This window comes from Nasonia vitripennis, assembly GCF_009193385.2.
Source record: "Nasonia vitripennis strain AsymCx chromosome 3 unlocalized genomic scaffold, Nvit_psr_1.1 chr3_random0004, whole genome shotgun sequence".
NCBI classification, from domain to species: domain Eukaryota; kingdom Metazoa; phylum Arthropoda; class Insecta; order Hymenoptera; family Pteromalidae; genus Nasonia; species Nasonia vitripennis.
This window is the reverse complement of record NW_022279623.1, coordinates 2,710,001-2,730,664: the sequence shown is the minus strand read 5'-3', so window position 1 is coordinate 2,730,664 and position 20,664 is coordinate 2,710,001. Positions and strand designations below refer to the sequence as shown.

The 20,664-nt window shown below is 50.1% G+C and overlaps 1 protein-coding gene across 4 annotated transcripts in view; it reads right to left on the bottom strand.

The window, feature by feature from the left end:
* Positions 1-20,664, bottom strand: part of LOC100116264 (protein tiptop) — a 120,481-nt gene that overhangs the window by 26,486 nt on the left and 73,331 nt on the right. The window lies entirely within an intron of this gene.

The following is a 20,664-nucleotide window of genomic DNA, read 5'->3' as shown; positions in this document are numbered from 1 at the left end:
GGATACTTTTCGAGTGCGCGCGCGCGAGCCGAGGAATTATAGGACCTGAAGTTCCACTCTTTTTCGAACAAAGCGGAAGCCAAATGTGTATTATACGTATACGTGTGGAAGGCGACGCTTATTCGATGAGGGAAAGACGCGTCGCTTGGCCTTTGTGTCCCTCGATCCGTCTATAACTCGTGGATTTATTTCCCTTTCGTAATGTATGATTATCGTGCAAGACTCGGCGATTTTGGTTTGTGTTTATCGCGCAGTAGAAAAAGTCGAGATTGACGAGACAATGGGCGAGTGTACTGCGCGGCGCAGTAGTGGCGATTTATTGTAATGGTCGGAGGAAATCATTTTTCGACGCTCTCGAAGCTTCCGTTATAATGGAACGATTAATTCCAGAGAGCAGGGTGTATCGTCTGCACTGCGGCTGCAGCTTATCAAGCCATTCTTATCTACAAACAACGATCGTCAAAATACTAGATTACTTATTAGTCAAAAAATATCTTCAAAGGACAGTTTGGCACAAGTGACATACCGCTACATGTGCTTTGACCAGAGACACGGAGGGCTAAAGGACCTGTCCTCGCTTCACGCAGTAAGTCGCGGTCCACAATTAATTTTATGCTAATTAACTCGCAACAGTTTTTAATAAACATTTTTGAAAATTTCAAAAATGTCGCGTCACTTTCAAGATGATACAACGAAATACCAGGGATACATGCTACATATCGATCAAACGTCAATCCGGAAATAAACGGCGTCAACTGACCGCCGAAAAAAGCCTGCCAATAAAGCAAGTATAATTCCGCATCACGACCCCGATCGAGCTATTCCCGTCGCCGTCGTCAGCGTCGTCGTGGCGAAGACTGCAACGACGCTAGAAAAATCGAGCAGCAGCCCACACATGCGCATACAAACACACACACACACACACAGAGTCGCATGACGGACAGGCGAGGCTCGGACTGACGGACGCGAGTAAGACGGGCTTGACGCGAGGCCGCAATATGTCAGCCACCCCTCGCTCTCCTCTTTAATACACGCTATACTCGCGCGTGCATTCCTCGTCCTTCGCGGCTGCAGCTTTCTCCCTCCTCCTCAACCTCCTCCGCAACGCTGGCGGAGAGATGACGAGTTGCGCGTCCAGAGATCCAGATATGCTCGTCACGTTCGCGCTCGCGCGACGAGTAGAGGGGAGACTACGGCGACGTCGCGAAAAGGAGAAGGTCGAGGGCTCTGTGTGCCTATACGCGCGCGCGCGCGTGTGTGCGTGTGTGTGTATAGGCGGAGGGGAAGGTGACGCTGACGGCTGACGTTGACGGGCGTTTGTCACTGTCCCGCGGCAAATAATATCCAGCGCGAGAGCCCGATTCTCCCTATACCGTCGTGCGCGCGATGCTGCTCCTTTTCTGATATCTCTCGCGCTCTGTGCGCCAGCTTTTCTCGCTGCCGTGTACGTAGTTGGATTCTTGCGTCTTTCTTTTTTCGTCTGGAATTAGTCGTTGATTGAATTAGACGTCGTTTTTCCCGTGTAGTCGCGAGATAACTTTCGTCCACTGTCGGTCGTCCATCACCGCGGGTTGGATTGAAAGAACAAATCAATCACTCGAGTCCGAGTCCCTTTTTATAAATACTCGAGAGCGCGAGAGAGGAGCACGATAAGGGAAAGCTCGAGAAAGCTCTGCGCGGACTTTAAAGGAGTATGTACAGGATAATTTCAGGATCGTCGCATGCATCGCATTGTTCTTTGAAATTATACGCTCCAGACACAATGAATACAAATCACGCAGGCGGATTGATTCGTCGCGCGGTTCTCACCCTTCGAAAGCTCCCGCAGCCCAGCTCCGTATACTGTACAGCCGCAATCGTACACCCACCGCCAGGACGACGAAATACAAGAAAGAAGCGCGCGTCGATACTCCGGCGCGGAATTCATCTCCCCCTTGCAGGCCGATAATTAGGGGAAATTATTCGACTTGTCGCTGCAGGATCGAAGCCGCCGAGAGCAGAGCGACGAGACAAAGGTGGCAGAAAGCGCGCGCTGAAAGGGGCGGCAAGCCCAGGGCGATTCCGCGAGCAGGAGAGTGGCGTCGGCGTCGGCGGCGGCGGCGGCGGCGGCGAAGGAAGGAGGCAAAGGAGAAGGGGAGTCTTGGCGACAGCCGTCAATCGATTGTCAAGCGGGTCAACCGACCAACCTAACCTCAAGTCCGCCGACGCCACCCTGAGCGAGAGAGAAAGAGAGAGAGACGCCGCCGCCGACGCAGCGGCCCTCTCTCTCTCTCCGCTTCTATTCCTTCTGATGCGGAGGGTGGCGACGAGGAGTTATGATTATTTTTTTTCTGCATCGATTTTCCGGGGCTCATGCTTTTTGATTGATTGATTGGTTAATTTCGGCCTCGAGATTTCCTGGTAAATATTGTACGCGGAGATCAAAGGGAATTACCGAGCGCTGCTGAAACTGTCTCGCTAGTTTAACTTGTTGAAAGGTGAGGAGATCATCTCTCGCGATGAGGGCTTGGAATAATAATTAATAAAATATCGAGGGAACAGGGGTGAGGCTAAAGACTACAGGCTTGTATTCGACCGGGCAAGTTGAGTTTGTATTTTCAACTTTTCGACAATCGATTTTTAAATTCAAAGCTCCTAAGCGGATAGCTTCCAAGAATGACGCCCATAAACGCCAGGAAAGTAAAAAGCAGCGATCAGCGAGTTGAAAAAAATTCGCGTCCCACGAGAAAGCGCTGCAGAGAAAGAAAGAAGAAGAAGACGAAGCTTCAAGAGGAAGAAGCCCTTTGCGCAAAACTTTATAATTTAAGGACTCGCCATATAATGATCTCTTTCTCTTCTTTTCGCTTTCGCGCGCGAGCGCATACTTCGCTTCGCAGAAGTCCGTCTGAGATCATAAAGCCAGGGGCCTATCATTAAGCCAGTAGCGGCAACGGCGGCTCTTCCATCTCCGGTCCCCGCGCGACGACGAATTTCGGCTTGATTAGCCTGGACCGGAGAAAGGGCTCTCTTATTAAAACAGAATTTGGCTCTCTCGTTTATTGCTTAGCTATTACTAGTTTTTGCTCGCGGAGCAGCCGAACAAAGAGACGGCCGAGTTTTTCTCCGCAGCGGAGCGCGTCTCTCTTTTTTATCCGAGGAGAGCTATAATGCGAATAATGAGGCCTGGCGTTTGTATTTAGCCTAACGACGTATGTAACGATTTAATAGATTTTATTACCGGGCAGGGGGTAGTTATGGGAGCCTCCATGTTTAATGAATAATTCAGATTTTGACAGCGCTGTTATCATTTTTTATCGTTGCTCCGAATTACGGGGTCGCATCGCGGGGAACGAAAGACCTTTGGGGTTTCTCTGATGGGTTGCCTCGCGACGGAATCGTTAAGATTATTAAGTAAGTGTCGAGCGACGTGTGTGGCGAATTCGTTTGCTCAAACATTCCGAGCGAGTATTAAAAAAGTATAGCTCGATCCGAGCTTATATCGACATCCGTTGCCGAAACAGAGCATTTACACGCTCGGAATCCTGTCCAGCCGCACGAAGCAGACCCGCACGGTATTGAGATTCCATCGAAGTCAAAGGTAACGTATAGTCTTCTCCGCTCTAAGCAGCGGATTAGAAAAAAGCTCGCAGCGACTTGATCGACAGCACCGGGCAATATGCGCGCGGATGCCTCGGCTGCGCCGCTGACGTATGCGGAGAGCGACGAAACGACACACGCTTCATTGCATATTCAGCGCGGCAAGGATTTCGTCTTCGCGTTCCTGAGCTGGAACAGCGAAGAAGCGTTTGTTTTGTTTATCCGTGTACAAACTTTGCTGGCTTGTAAGTTCACGAGGGATTCGTAAATAAATTTTGAAAATCTGCCGAGCGCGTATGAATTAAAATAATTTCGGGAAAAAATGATCCATATGCTGCATCGGTCGCTCGGCCGGTTTTCTTCTGCCTTCCGAATGTCCCGAGCGAGCAGTGGTTTATTGGTTTCCGCGTGGTTTCCCGACACGGCAGATCGTCCGCGCGCGGGAGAAAAAAGAGGGGCAGAAGACACGACGAGAGCGGCCCAGACGACGACGACTGCCGCGCTGAGTTATTCGCGCGCGAGAGAATTCCGACGACCCATCACGCCCGCGCGTCTTTGCAATTTCTCGGTGTCGTGCATGTGTGCTACACTCGCTATACTTCTTATCGCCTCGATGGATCGCCGCGATTTTTCGGGAACACGCTCCGCATGCAGCGCATATACATAATTAGAAGCTGGCAGTACACGCGGAGCCTATATTACGCGAAGCGCGACTAATTATGAACTCGAGCTTCGGCCCCCGCGGACAATGGCGATCAAGATAAGGAGCGAGCCGAATACCGAGAATTCGGATTTCATCGATACTTAAAGAGACAGGTCAATGCGGCGGCGGCGGCGGTGCGAGGGGACGAGGCGCAGACCGAGGCCATTCTGTCCGTCCGGTGCAGAAAAGAGGAGGACGGCAGAGAGAAGAGGAGGGAGGGGTTACACTAAGGCATGATTTCCGGACGGGCTGCTGCTGCTGCTGCTGCTGGACGAGTGATATCTAACGAAGACTCCGGCGAAAGGTCGAATGACTGTGGCCGGTGCAGAATTGCACGAGAGAGAGAGAGAGAGAGAGAGAGAGAGAGAGAGAGAGAGAGAGAGGGATCCGCGCAGTGACTGGACGACAGAGCTGGAACGAACAAGGGCCGCTGACAGAGAAGAGAGAGAGAGAGAGAGAGAGAGAGAGAGAGAGAGAGAGAGAGAGAGGAGAAGCGGGAGAATGGACTCCGACGAGCGAGAGGGACACGACAACGAGGACGACGCACACACACACATACAGCGCTGCGCGGGCGAGCTTGCGAGAGACGAGAAGAGAAAGAGAGCGCGCGGGGAAAGTCTGTGCAGAGTGGGAGAAGGACGCTGTTTCATCTGTCACCTGCAGACGTCGCCTTCCTTTCCTTCATCGTCCCTCTCTAGCAAGCGCTCTCTACCTCCCCTCGCTTTGATAATAACAACAATGGATACCCTGGCCGGCTTCGGCTGGTCCGTCGTCGTCGCCGTCGTCGTGGCATGTGAAGTTGAGGGAGTCGCTGCTGCTGCAGCCCGAGAAGGACGTCGCGAAAGGGAAAGAGGAGAGGCAGCAGCAACGGGTCACAAGACGCTCGTGTCACGTCCGCCAGCCTCAACCAACTCGCGCGCGCGCGCGCTCCGCTTGTCAAGCTCGCTCCCTCCCCCTCGCGCTCCTGCCAACTCGCCGCTGCTTTCTCTCCCCCCCTTCCTTCTCTATCTTCATCTGCTGCCGGGCTGCAAGCTTTATCCGCCACCGCCTCGTTTTCTCTGCTGCAGCCGTCCGTCCGTCTGCCACCGGCGCTACTGCTGCTGCTGCTGACCCTTATTACACATCGCGCGGCTCAACTTCATCAGAGGGACGTGTGGACGCGAGCGCGACGTGTACTCGCTGACCTGTGTACACTGCGCAGTCCCTGCGACGCGACGCGGCATTAGCATACGTAACCCTTTTGCCACCCTACTTGCATGCTACCCCCCCCCCCCCTCTGTCTCTGACGAGCGCCTTTCCTTCCGCGAGCTTTCTCTGCTACTGCTGCTGCTGCTGCTGCTGCTGCTGGCTCTAATTTCAGCATTTAGACGAGCTAATGGGGAAGGATTGCGCCACCCACGAGATGACGGAAAATCTGCTACGTCTAAATGCTCGTCTCGTGTATGTGCATGGCTTTTCTCTGTCCGCAGGCGTGATTCTTTTATTTTGGCTCGTTTTCCTTGCTCTGCTTTTTCGAGAATGTGCATCGTCTGTTTCATAAAAGAAAAATTAATTATTCCACCCGCAGCACTTTGGTCATCAGCATTAGACGATAATCAGCAGACCGTCGTCGGAAAAACGGCGAAACACCCGCTATATTAATCCCTCCGAATCGATTCGGCATAATGATTGCGCTAAAGGACAAAATTAAATCTCCCGTTCGCTCGCAGTGTTTACCAAATAAAGTGCGCGCTCGCGTTAATAATTGACTTACAGACGCGTTTCAATTGTCCCCCCCCCCCCCGTCCTTCCTGCAGCATCAGCCAATATGATTATACTTATAAATCGGCGAACCGCAATATTAAGCGCCGGTCGTTCGGCAGCGAGAACCGAAAAAAAAGCGCCCGAAATCAGCGCGCGCTTAAATAAATCAGCCGGAAAATGAATTCCTCCCGCGGGCGGGCCATCGTGCTTTTTCGCTACTGCGCCGCTACTCTGCACACACATACAAGCTCATTTTTCCCTTCCACGCTGCACTCGCTCAAACAGATTTCCAGCTGACTCGCGCAAAGCCCATTGAATCGTTCGTAATTTCAGTCGATTTAATTACCGCCGCCAGTCCATCGAACGCGCGCATACCTACACGCGGCCGGTAACTGAATGAGCTGCGCGTGAAATGTTTGCATTTTAATGCGCGCACCGTGGAGCCGCTTCTCTTCGAAAATTTTGAAAAGCCCGCGCATTTTTGCACGCTTGCCGCGACGCTAATAACGAGCGCTGGACGCGATCTGCGCCGATAATGCGCCCCGAAAATGATGCTCCGTGCTGGCAGTAGTGCATACGAATGCGCTACACGCTTATCGCCGTGCCCTCGGCTTTTATCACTATTGCAGCTTTTGTTAACTCACGCCTCGTTGATGACTCTTTCTCTTAAATTCGGCCGAATCACGGGGGCTTTCTAATTAGCCGATGATTTTTGAGATGCTTACCTGCAACACAAATAGAAGTATCTGGTTAGAACAATATTGCTTGTGCATCAACCAAACATGCAAAAATTAACGAAACACCGACGAACGTCATCAGCGCAGTGGCGGAGACCCTCGAGCATACGGTCATCCGCGAAAAAAAGAATCGTCGAAAACGCAGCCACGCACTGCGCTCATTTGCATGCGTCACACACTTATTAACATAAATTTTTCGTGCAGGCGGGGGCGGCAGCAGCAGCCGCGTTCAAACAAAAATGGCAAACCGAACTCGTCGGCCGAGTCGGTCGAAAACGAAGAAAGAATAACAAAAGCGAGAGAAAGAGCTGCAGAGCGCGCGGCGAAACAAACAGCGCGGCGGCAGCTCGCATTGTGGCAGGGGGGGGGGGAGGTGGAGTAGGCGGGCAAGTCATTCGGCCGATGATAATTAACTCGTGCTGCTCGCGCGCGAATGAATTCACTGGGCGAATACGAAATGCCCCCGCGCGAGCGGCACGCGATGATCGTCATTCCGGCCGATCAAAAGCGGCCACACCAATATAAAATGGAAATAATTCGATATAAAACCGGAGGACTGCCGCCGGTCTCTCTCTCGGCTATATATTTATAAATGAGAGGGATGAGAGATAAAGAGAGAGAGAGAGAGAGAGAGAGAGAGAGAGAGACGGCGAAACTGCAGCGCAGCGGAATAAAAGTGCATTAAACAGAGGGGCGTCGGGAAAAAGGGAGCGAAATATTCGTAATGACGCGCCGTTAGTTATTTCCTCGATTCGGCGGCACGCGGGTGTGTATGTGTGTGCACGCACGTACGTGCGCCCCGGCCGATTTGATTTTTTCGGACGAAAGGTAATCCAATCGAGTACGATGATTGAATTATTAATTGAATGACGCGCGCGCGCCGGGCCGGGTCACACGTGCGCGTTTTTCGAGTCTCATGTACGTGGCTGTATTGCTCGACCGTGTCTCTATAATACATGCCTATTGGCAAAGGTGTCTTCATTTTCTTTTTCTTTTTTTTTCGTTTTCTGGAGGAGAGGGTCTTCGATATCTCGCTTTGGTGCAAGGATTACACAATTGAGACGAGCTCTTTTTGCGCGTGCTGCGAATTTGATTCTGGTCGGATAACGTCCGTCAGGATAATCTTCGTGATTAAATCGTATGCGTACTTCTATCAGATTGAATCGAAGTCGTCGCTTCAGACTTCTTCGCGAGCTTACACGAGGTAATTCTGTGTAGTCGGACGCATGACTGTGCGTTGCGCGCTTGGAAACTAATTGCCAGCTACGTCGGATTTCTGAAGTAGTAGTTTTCGAATTTTTATTCGTTTGATTGATTGTACACGAGCTGCGCGATGTATGTTGGTTTTGTTAATTTGTTTCGCGCGTGTCTTGTTATTGCTCAAAACCTTCGGGAAGATTTCTGTTGAAAAACAACCGTGTATAACGCCAAGTCTTACTTCGCAGTTGTTGAAGTAATCATTCACTGTCGTTAATTTTGTTAGCTGAATCACTATATGAGTTGCAATAATTTATCGATTACTCGAGAAATATAATGCAAAAATAAACTTCCAGCACCTAAAAATGATGGCGAGCTCATCGATTGGCGCTGCATAGTGCAATAATCCCGAATATTTATACATCCGCTTTTATCGGCGCGCGATCGATTAGTCGCATCCCACTCGTTAATATAATTCACTTTAACAACGCCCAGAAGGAAGTCAGTCGCGTGATTCGAAATCGCAGCTCGGCAATAATAAATCATCGCAGCAGCCGCTGTTAAACAAGTTTACGCGAGGCACACTCGAAGCAAAAAATGAAGATAAAACGACGAGCGACAGGAGGGAAAATATTTGGAGAGGAAAAGGGGGAGCTTTGTCTCAAGCAACTCCGGCTTGAATGATCCCGTCCTCGGAAATTTGATCGACACTGGCCAAACTAGTTGACGCTCTCGCCTCTCGCGCACGTACACGCACACGCGGGCATTCGATGATGTGTACTGAGGGCGGATGCCGTATCTGCACTTTGGAATTTTACGACCAAGTGGCTTCCATTCGATACGCAAACTTGTATTCTTTACGATTACTCGTCGTCGTAAAGTTGCGCGTCCGTATTTTACGCGTAAACGCCTTCGAGCAATGCGCTTATTTTTGCTCTCTAATTGAAGCCAACACGCCGCCGGGGGCTGCGCTGAGAAAAATCAGCGAAAACGAAAAAAGTCCTCCTCGCTGTAACGGTTCGAAGTAGCCTGAAGTCGAGTCATCGATAAAATCTCAATTTTGAAGTGCGCTACACGTGCAAAACGACGCGAGAAACACGCAACGGTAAATATCTTGGATCAATCCGTCGAAAAGCCAAGGGGAATGAAAAGTCGAAAACTTCCGGCTCGCAGCAACGATTCGCGCGCATGTAGCTCTTGAAGTTGTCTTCCCCCCGCAACAAGAAAGCTACAGCAAGTCATGCCCGTAGCTACGTGTACCCACATCAGCGCGGCGCAGAGAACATCGGGCCGCGATAAATGCTTGATTAAAGCAAGAAAGGCTATCGAGAGAGGCGACAGCTCACTCCTGGAGCACGAGTCCGGCAGATATCGCGCGATGAAGTCCGTAACCGCGGTAGTAGTAGTATTATATAGCAGAGCAGAGCGGCTTGGTGGGGGATACTGCGCGCGCGGCCAGAATAACTCGAAAAGTGTCAGAACGATAATCTGACGCCGGCAACGTGATGGACAGAACAGACAGTCCACTCCGCTCCTTCTACCCTGCTTATCCTCCTTTCGCTCCTCCTTGCTCTCTCTCTCTCTCTCTCTCTCTCTCTCTCTCTCTCTCTCTCTCTCTCTCTCTCTCTCTCCCTTTCTCTCTCTTTTCCTTTCTTTCAATCAATCTCTATCCCCTTTCCTCTCGCTCACAAACACGCGGCTGCACACCTACACACCGGCTCTCGGCTTCGCGTCCACGTGTGTCCGTTTTGCTCGCTGCTTTTTTACTCCTTGTATCTGTCTCCGTCTCTGATTGGACTCCCTCGCGCTCTTATATACGTCCGTCACCCTCGTGTCGCCGAGTTGTGCTGTCTCTCTCTCTCTCTCTCTCTCTCTCTCTCTCTCTCTCTCTCTCTCTCTCTCTCTCTCTCGTGTTTCGCTCCTTCGACGCCGCGTCTCGCTCTTTCTCCGCGTGAGCATCGACCTCGCTTTGGACGAAGGCCGCATCGGAAATATTATTTTTCTATCGCGCGATACGTACACACCCATGTAGTTTTTTGCCGCTCTGCTCCGTGTCCTCCGTTTAATCGAGCAACTTATAGTCTTTTTCCACGCGATAGACACACTGTAACCCAAGCGACGCTTCTGCGCACGAAATCTCGAGAAAAAAAAGGAGGAGGAGCGGCCGACCGAGCAAAAATCAACCTCGCATCGCTTCGAATTTCCGAATATCCCCGCGACGTCACGTCCTATGCGAGTATGCGACGTCTCGCGGCTTGACGAGTAGGCAGCGGCAGCATCGGGAGCAGGATATGCGCGTATGAGGAGAACCGGTGGGTGCATCAAAGTCGCGGTTGAATCGAGGCCGCTCGGATGCGCGCGCTGCGAGAACGGGAGAGGGATATTAATTGCGACGTGGCGAGTGCTGTCGAGACATCGCTCGAACATGGAAAAAAGAAGCTGCCGCTCCTTGGGACGACTGGTGCGTGTACGATTACACAGAGGAGAATAAATCTGTATTTTAACCAAATAGCCCAATTCCAAAGGCGACGATAAGGAGTATCGCTCGAGCGCATTCGCAAAGCTCCGCGTGGCATGCTGCAGACTTGAACGATGGCGAGCCTCTCGGCCGGACACATCGCCGGTAAATAACGAGAGACGCCGGGGAGAAAAATTGGCCGCGGCCGTGTGCGCGCGGTACAAAGGGGGAGAGCTCGGCGTATAGGAAAGGGTCAAAAGAGAGCGAAGTGAAAAAGAAAGAGATCGAGCCAAGTTGAGGAAGAAAGGAGGAGCAGCAGCGATCACTTGATCACAAGGCAGCGGCATTCGCGTGTCCGCCCCGAGATTTATGCGCGAGGGCGACTGATAAGGAATAATACAGTCCTCCTCTCCACCTGCCAGCGGGCGTCCCTTGTACGCTTTTTCACCCCGCAGCCGCTGTTGCTGCTGCTGCGAGTTCTTCCTCGCACACACACAATCCGCTACTTTGTCACACTCGCTCTATCTGAGAGCGCGGGCTCATTTTTTCTTTATCGTCCCGGTATGCGCGTGGGCATTCGAACATTTTTCGGGACAGCCATGCCTTATTCTGTTCTCGGTGTATCGCGAGTCTGTACGTTACCGCGGCGAGGAGTAAAACGTGTTTACCCAAGCGTGTAATTACCATCAGCGGCAGAAGTTACAACGATTATATTAACAGAAAGCTGTACATTTAATCCTCCTCGCAGCGCGTTTATTTTCTCGTCAGTCACTCATACGCACTCGCGGGGGGGGGGGGCGTAATGAAAACTAAATTAAAAAGAGGAGAGGAAAACGGAGCGCCGCATAACTCAATGTCCCGCGTGCCATTCAACGCCGAGTGCGCGCTGCAGCGCCAAAGAGAATAATAAAAACGAGAAACAGAGAGACAGGACTGCTGCCGTTGCTGCATCCCCTGCTCTCCTTATCTCGAAAGCCAGAGTTCTCGAAATCTCCAGCGGCGACGACGACGAGTTTCACACATTTACATCGTCGCTGCGGCTTTTTTCCGCGCCACCCTCTATACACATACGCGCGCGCTGATAGACAGACTGACGTTTCCTGCACCGCGGCTTATCGAGCGCGTATACGACGCGACCTTGCGCTCGCGCGCAGGCTCATTTCGATTGCGACTGACTCTCTTGATTCATTGCTTCATTGTTGCGCGGTCACTTGTATAACCCGAGGCGCGCGATTATTACTGCGCGCCTTATCGCGCGAGATTTATAACGCGAATGTGATGGCCGATTGACGCTGCGAGCTTTTTCTGCTGCTTATTATGCGCCGCGCGCTACCTGCTTCGCAATCGATGCGAGTGCAGTGCGCGGGAGAGGCAGGTAATCCGTCATTGATAGCGATTTTTTTTTAATCGAGCAGCCGTCTTCGGATTTTCATTCGTTTATCGATGCGAATGGAGACGCAGCTCTCGACGCTTGCCATCGACGCTGATCAAAGCGCAGAATTTATATGCAAACAAGTGCAGCACACCTTGATAGTAGAAACGGCATTCGTATATAATACACCGGCTTACGATCGGCTCGCGGCTGGTGGAATCGCGCAGCAGAGCGAAAGGAAGAGACGAGAAAGAGCGAGAGAGAGAGAGAGAGAGAGAGAGAGAGAGAGAGAGAGAGAGAGAAGAAACGAGAGGGGCAATGCCGCGTCAGGTCTGACTGGAAACAGGACGAGTTGCAGACGTTGAGCCGTGATGCCCACTCTCTTTCTCGCGGCATATTTTTCTCACGGGGCGAGATGTGATGCCTCTCTTCCTTTTCGCCTCCCGTCACTTCTCTTTTCTCTCCTGCGCTGCTGCAGTGTTTTGTTTCGCGTTTACGCCATGTGTCGGGCGATCCCGATTTTTTTCGCTTATCTCTCGCGTATACACCGCCGCGGCGAGCTTGTTTATTATATCGTATATACTGCTACGCTAATTATCCCGAGAACTCTCCTCTCGTTTTTTTCGAACGCATCGATAGGCGAATACACGATACTCGACGGGGGCATATTTTTCTGCAGTTTAATCCTGCTGCACGCGTGCGCGCGCGTGTATATTCAAATTCGCGAAATGATGTCAGCGAGAATGATTCTTGTCCATCAATCATTTTGCACGAGAGCCAACGAGCGATCCGAGCGAACGGACGTTTTTTAACTTTTAACTGTGATTGACTTTCTCACTCAGCGAATTGAAATTTTGATGCTTCGAATTGATTGACTAGCATTGTTCTCTTCTCTGCAATGTGCACATATAATCACGTTATACAGCTCCGCTCTCTTCGCCGCTCTCTCGGGGATATATAATTTCGCGTTTTATTCATCTCGAAACTACGATTCTCGCTTGGATTAGGAATTGTACGACATTATTTCAGCGCACTCTTTTCGCATATTCCTCATCACTTACATATTCAAGCCTACGAGCTAAAACAAAGATCCCCGAGATTTAGAATCCGCCCGGGAAAAAAAAGGAAATTCAAGCTTCCCGCGCGCACGCATTCAAAACAAAGGTCAACCGCGCATCACATGCAAATCTCTCCGGGCCGACAACAACAGTAGCGCAGCGGTATAGCGACGAAAAAGCTCTGGCAGAAAAATAAAAAGGAAAAGTAATCGCGGCTCTGCATTTTCCACATAATAACAGGAGGAGCCACTGCGCGCGGCCTAATTACCCGCGCACGCACGCCAGAATGAGAGAGAGAAAGAGAGAGAGAGAGAGAGAGAGAAGCGCAACAGCGTAATATACGAAGAGAGAGGGAGAGAGAGACGTAGCACATAACAGAGCGACGAAAAAAGTATCAAGTGCGCGTCGACGTGTCGCCAAACTCTTCCCCCTGTGCTATTTTTTTTCTGTCTCGTTGCCGGGCGAAATCAACCTGCGCGCACGTATGGAGCCATACACGCGTGTGTTCTTTTGTTGGCCAACGAATTTCGGGCTGATTATTCGGGGCGACTGACGTAGCGCTGCGGATTAAAATGCTGCGCGTGCGGAGAGAGAGAGAGAGAGAGAGAGAGAGAGAGAGAGAGACGCGTCACCCCGAGGCCCGTTGGGGGGTTGCTGCAGCGCCTGCTTGCAGTTTCGCCTCTGCGCTTTCCTTCTCGTCCCTGTTATTCTCTCCGGCTCTTTCATTACGCTGCCTAATTTCTGTTTACGGCTTGTCGAGTCTATCTCGGCCTCTCTCTAATTTTTTCTGATTCGTCGTGTGTGTATAAAGCGCACTTGGAGCGCGAGATTATGTACGACGAGTAAAAAGGCGAAACAAAGGGAGCGCATAGAGCGCTTTGCACGGCGCGTCATCCGAGCTGCGCAGCTTAATGCCGCCGTAAAACACGCTAACATCCGGCTCTCGTCGCGCTGATGTGTACGCCGGTCCCGAATTTTATTGAGCCGTATTTTTTTCGAATCAAATCGATTAGCCCTCCAAGCAAAACTTCGTAAAAAGGCCTCTCCTGCGCTGAAATCTTCGAGAGGACGACGGGGGAGATAAAAAAATAACGATCTATACCAGGGGAAGAGGAGAGGGAGGGGGATAAAATAGGCAGGGAAAGTTATTCGCGCGGACTTCAATCGCCTGTCGTCGTCGTCGTAGCTGCCGGCGAAAACCGAGGATGAGAGGAATTCCAAAACTTCTTTTATTACCGGCCGCGCGACGACACCGGCGAGAGCTCAGGCTGTCCGAAAGTCCGTATAACGCTGCTTTTTCCCTCGCTCTTCCGCGCCGCTTTTTCGAATACTCGCAGCTCGAGATCCATGCCACCTCGACGCGCCGCATTAATCGATACATGCAGAATGTAAGGTGACGATTCCCTCCCAAAGGACACCCACCCCTCTCGCGCAATTAAACTCGCGAACGCTTTTTACTCGTCTTTCGCGCGATCAGACCTTGTATACTCTCTCCCACGGGCCCGGAAAGAAAATGAAGAGAGAAAAAAATATCCTTTACACGACGAGGAGAACACGAAGCACACCGATGTCGCGTCCGCGGCTTTCCGCGCGCTTTACGACGCTCGTAAAGCTGCGCCGGCATGAATTTTTATTATTGCAAGAGTTGCGCGGAAACGGCGAGTATTCTTCTTCTTCTTCTCCTCCGCGTCGCACAAAAGCGTTTTGAAGACGCGCACAAAGTTCGAAGGTGGTGTGTATGTGTGTGTTTTCGCGAGGATACAAGCGTTGCGACGAATCGACAGGGTGTATCCAATTATCAAGCTGATATGCCGCAGTAAAGGAAAGCGACTCGCTGGAGTAGGGAAACGGCTCTCTCTCTCTCTCGGAGAACGTGGAGCTGCTGCTGGTCCGCGACGGCGCGGGTGAAAAGGGATAGAGCGAGGAGAGAGGGATATGAAATGACACGAAAGAGGATAGGAAAGACTGCAGAGCGGAAAAAGAGCGTGGCGCTCTCGCGGTCGTCGCTGCGACGTAAGTCCGCCTCGGGCGCGCCTCGTGTCTCTCTTTCGGGGGAAGAGGGGGTAGGCCGGCTCGTATTGACAGATATTTAAATGAATATTCCTCGGTTGTTCGGGGGGTCCTCTCTCTCTCACGCGCGCGTCTCCCTCTTTGAAATCAAAGCCGCGGCGGTAGCAGAGAGACAGCGGGAGGCTTCATTTGGTCTCGGCTGCTGCTGCTGCTGCTTTTTTCTCTCCACCCCCGCCTCCCGCTCGCGCGCACACGTGGATACAGGATTTCACTTGTCAAGCGCGTCACGAGACGCCGCTCTACCGGTTTTCAACCAGTAGATCTCTTCTTCGCGGCTGTCTTTTTGTTGGTTTTTTATCTTCTTTTCGTCTGCTGCGCGATGCTGCTGCACCTGTTTCGTCGCGACGCTACTGCAGCTACCGATGACCTTGTTGTCGTTCAACCGTCACCGAGCTGCATCGACGATCGTCTCTGTGTATTCGCGTGATTCGACAGTGCTCATCAACTGTGCTATTTTTACTCTTTTCGCGCTGCGGTGCAGTGTACCTTTTGTTTCGTCTTAGTCATGCGCGGCGATGATCGCGTTGTTCACATTACTAATCGAGACTGATGATCGATGGAAAAAGTTTAGTTGTCAGCGTTGATTCAACCTGACGCAAAAGTCAAAAAAATTTCTTCATCGCAACAAAATCTTCCATCGTCGGATACACGTCGAGAAAGTTTGTTGTACAAAGAGCGAATCGCGTATATGCATTCGAATTTAAACGGCATAAATCCGTCAATCAATTTCGCATTACTTTTTCCAATGACGCGCGGTTCATGTTGGCTTTCAATAAAACGTCACGCCTTCTCGCTGAAAAAATCCACACGTGCACGTGTATACAACCGCTTTGAATGTAAACCCACATTCAAGACGTGTCTACTGCTAAGCCACGGTTTGCATCAAGAGAAATCTGCATTTATCAAATTACGTCCATTAATCCAACACGCGCGTGCAGATCGCAGCGGCAGAAGAAGAGCCCAAGACAAAGAGCGTGGGAGGTCAATTTCAGCCTCGTAATATCGTTTTCATCCCGCAGCGACATCACAGTTATTAATAGCTGCGGCGTCTGCTCGTTGCACACCTGCATCAGCAGGGTCCATTCTTTCACTCCGTCGGCCGGATGCGAGTTCGCGTATGCATACGGTGTGACTCTTATTCAATTGTGGACGTTTTGAAAGCAAGTTCTGTCCTATTCCAATGTCTTTATTACGAATGTGCACGTCGATACTCGTTCAGCAATATAGACGCGCGTAAAACATTACAACTCGTACGAGCGCGTGATTTACGCGCCAGAATTGTTATCCTCGAGTGCAGAGGGAACTTTCGGTCTCGGCCCGCGGGCGTGAATCGCCGCTACACCTTGCGGAAGGGAGCTGGCCTGCGCAGGGGGTGTTACAGCATCCGAGTGATTGATTTAGAATGAACGCTTTCTTGCCGGCCAGTTACATGAGTAACAACTGGACAGTGCGGCCAGGAAGTAGGTGTAGTACTCTTCGCGGAGAAAAATTCCCTATGCAGCTGCTGTACGCAAAGGAGATGAAACAACGAAGAGAAGACGTCCCGATAGAGAAAATACTGCACTCGAGAGCGACTGCGGTGTGTTGCGCGTCGTAAAAGAGCGATGAGATCTGCATGTTTTATAAGTTTTTGGCAATAAACTCGCGGAGCTATTTCGAGCGTGCGACCCCAGCTCTGCCAAGATTTGAATTTTCGCACTTCGCGAGAGGTTTCTCTTGCTTTTTAATTTTTAAAAAGTTTTCACGTCCCATTAATTTTTCAAAGTATCATAACGCAAATGAACTTCGCGCTAATAGACGGCGCATGCGATCGCGTCGAAAAAGCTAACAGCTCGTTTCGCAATCGGTCGATGATTCGAAAGCGAGCACGAGCTATTCGCTTCAATTATGACGTTACACATTCCTCTCTTACTATTATCATCATCAACGTCTGCAAATCATCGGCACAATGCGCTGCTACGCTGACGAAACAGCACGAGCCGCGCACGGCTTACAAACATATTTTATACAGATAATCAAAGTCGCAGCCGCGCGCGGCGTTAGGATCGATTCTTTAGAAAGCAAATGATTCAGATGTGACGGCCGAACCTGTCATAAATAAAGCGCGCTGCACGAGAGCGCGCGCGGGGATGAAAAGAACCGCGCGTTGAGATCTTGCAGTTTTATGCCCCCCCCCCCGCTCTTAATATCGCAGCGCTTTGTCTTTCGATGCGTGATCGACCGGGATATTTCGCCCGGACAAGCTAGTCGCTCGTGGGCATTTGTTGTGTGTGTGTGTGTGTGTATATTCAATCCGAGAGAGGCACAAGACCTTAGCTCTTATATTATAAAAGTGAATTAGCTCGACTATAGACACAGCGTTTACGATTTTACTACGCGAGCGTTTTAATTTTATTATCCTGCGCTGCTGCAGCTCTTCTATGTACGATTTTCAAATTGGAAAGGTGTATGTGTGTACAGCCTGGTAATGAAAGCAGCCACGCCATTGAGAGATAGAGCGCAATCAATAGAATGTGGTTTACGGCCTGATTTTGCAACGGATTGTTCACAACAAACGGCTCGGGCGTTTGTCATGTTTTCTTTTTATCTCGGGCTGGCGTTTATGAATATTGAGAAAAATAATTTACTGTTCAATTATTGCTTATTAATATCGCGAGCGCGAGAGCTGTATAGCGCGCGCAACACTTTTTCCATTACCAATATAACATATAGGTATACACGTATGTCTTTTATAGAGGCTAGACACACGTTGAATTGTTGAAGAACGTCATACACGGCGTTGTGGAAGAATGTGTGAAAAAAACCGGTCATAAAAATTAATGAAGAGAATAAAATTCCAGTTTGCTCTCCGCTCCCGCGCGGCAGCTGCAAGACAATAATCAAACTATTCGTTCATAAATCAATCGGATTTCATTAATTTCTTTTACTCCTCTCCTCGAACATCAGTTTCGGATCCACAGCATCACCATCATCATCGAAAAAATAACGCCAATCCTTTCGCTCCGAGATAGAGAGCCGCGTCGCCGTAAACAAATAAATAACGGCGTCTCGCGCGTGCTTTAAAACGCATCGCTATTAATCTCGCTTATGCGCGGCGCGGCTCTCATTTCGAATTCGCGCGGTAAACGAATTGGCCGACTTTTGACGGACGTTATTACTATTGCCGCCGGTCGCTCGCTCGTTTAAAAATACCGGACGCCGAGGATATATACGCGCAGGAAAGTTTTTCGCCTTCGAACGGTGCATCGACACATATTATTCGCGCGCGACGTCGACGATGGGCATAAATTAGCGATTTACGGCCTCGATCCTCGGAGAGAGAGAGAGAGAGACTGGAGGAAATGTGACTCAGACGCACGACGACTACGTGTGATATGTCGAAAGGTGAAATACGCGAAAATCAGGCGGGCGCCAGTGAAATTTTATGTTATTCGTATTATAATTCAGAAGCAAACGAGAAAGACTGCACCGGGACGGTCCTTTCCAAAAATCTCGAGGAATTTATCGTTCTCTTGACTCCGGATTAAACTGAATTCTTTCCCGCTGGCGCGGCGCGCATATTAGCGCGCGCGCGTGTAGGTGTTCCTGCACGACGCGAGCATTGACAGGCTCTTTGCTTTATCAAGTTATTTATTGAAGATACGGGCTGAGATGCTTCGGATGAATTTTTTTTTTTTTTCATCGATAATTCGAAAAATTCGTATTCCTGTTTCGCTTCGAATGTGTGTACGTGTGGACATAGCGAGAAAAAAAAGCAGCGTTGACGAGAGAGAGAGAGAGAGAGAGAGGCGCTCGTTTAATGAACCGAAGCTGCGGAGGCTGCGCTGCAAGTTATTTCGCGAATAAAATACCCACGTCGTTTTATTCGCCAGAGACCGTGTGCGCGCGCGGCCAGAGGCAGAGTCATTGGCTCTCGGGTTTAAATTGGGAATTTACAACTTACTTGAAACCCGTTCGACGCGACCGTAATTGGGTAATGAGTCCCGAATCCCTGAATTTCTCCCAATCTACTATAAAGCAGTTTTCTTCTTTTATTTTCTTTTTTAATCTAAAATGCACGCGTGTACCGTTTAATCGCACCGATCGCATCTTTCTTTTTCATTCGAGTGCAGCCCATAAACAAAATAAAACGTTTCGAGTGTACGAACGCGGGAGAGAGCTGAGCGGGTCATCAAAATTTTGGCTCTGTAATTTAATCACGTTTGCGAGATATAATAAATTGAAGAAGTCCTGAAAATGTGTACGCGCGCGTTCGATGGAGGGCGGCGAGTATATAATATTGATGAAGCGAGGTCGAGAATTGAAAAAAGCCGCATTTGTCACACAAAGCCTGACAATCGCGAAATGGGTTATCTCGCGAGGCTTTGCATCAGATAAATACACTTTTGTGCGATCTTTTTGCCGTCAATTACGCCGGACCTTATCGAGCGCTCGAGAGCGAAGTGTCAATAATTATTATATCGGTATACTTTAATAAATAATCTATATTTTAATATCCAGAAAACGGCTGATGGCGAAGCAACGTGTCGCGCGCGTGTGTGTGTGTGAATGCGAAAATGACAATATCCTGTCAAAATGCGTTCCCGATCTCGCGATCGCACGGACGACAGCACAATGCCGCTCTGGCGGCAGGCGCTCGATTTAACATTTTTCCGACAATAAACTTCTAACCATGCGCGAACTCCAGGCGCGCGCTTATTTATTATTATTTATTATTATACAGCATACACGCACATCCGACAAAACGTCGGCGCGATAAATTCAATTACACGCGAAAGACAAACGAACTAGTAAGCCATCGCGGAAGATTCTATCAGATGCGGCTCACCGCTGGCTAATTGCACCTTCGCGGCGCTATTAAAAGACTTACAAACGACTCAAGAGAGAGATAGAGAGAGAGAGAGTGAGAGAGAGAGAGAGAGAGAGAGAGCGAGAAATTTAATGGCAATAATCGTGCATATATGTGTAATTAAAAAAACTCGGCAGGAGAAATGAAAAAATGCGTTCCCTTGCGCGACAGCACTGCGAGTCTCTCTACTCTATATAGTACATATAACGGCCGATGGAAATCGCGCTAATCGGCCAGGAACAATCGCCGCGTGTATCCGCGGCTTCCAATTAAAATGATTAATAGTCGAATTATGTAAGTGCGGAGAGGGGCAGAGAGAGAGAGAGAGAGAGAGAGAGAGAGAGAGAGAGAGAGAGTGGGAGCTTTATGAAAGAATCATGAATGAGCCTGTGCGGTACGGTTCATAACGGCGACGACCCCGTTCTTCTTCGATTTTCTCTCGTACATAAACGTATATATTCAAGCGAACTTTCATAGGCTGCGCTTCTTCGTCGCTCGTCAATGGGAGTTTATGTAAAGGCTTACGCCGCGTAGCTCTCCACGATATAATGTAATGGCTCTCTGATGCTCGGGAATAAAACCTCGTGACGTAATTGCTAAAAGAGACATGCCAGGAAAAAACACTCGAAAAAATACGCAGTAAAAGAGAGAGAAAGGGAGAGAGAGAGAGAGAGCAGTTCGTTTTCGGGTGTAAAGCTGTAGCGGGCCGATGGATCGTTAAGCGAGTGAGTCCACGCCGCCAATCTCGCGAGTACACGCGCTATAATAAACTGCGGCTGCACATGTGCGCACGTGGGATAATTCACACAGGGCGGCACAATGAAATCCGTCCGCTCCGGCTCTCTCCCCCTTCCCTTCGTCGGCCAGCCAGCACACAGAGACAAGCTGAAGCTGCTACATC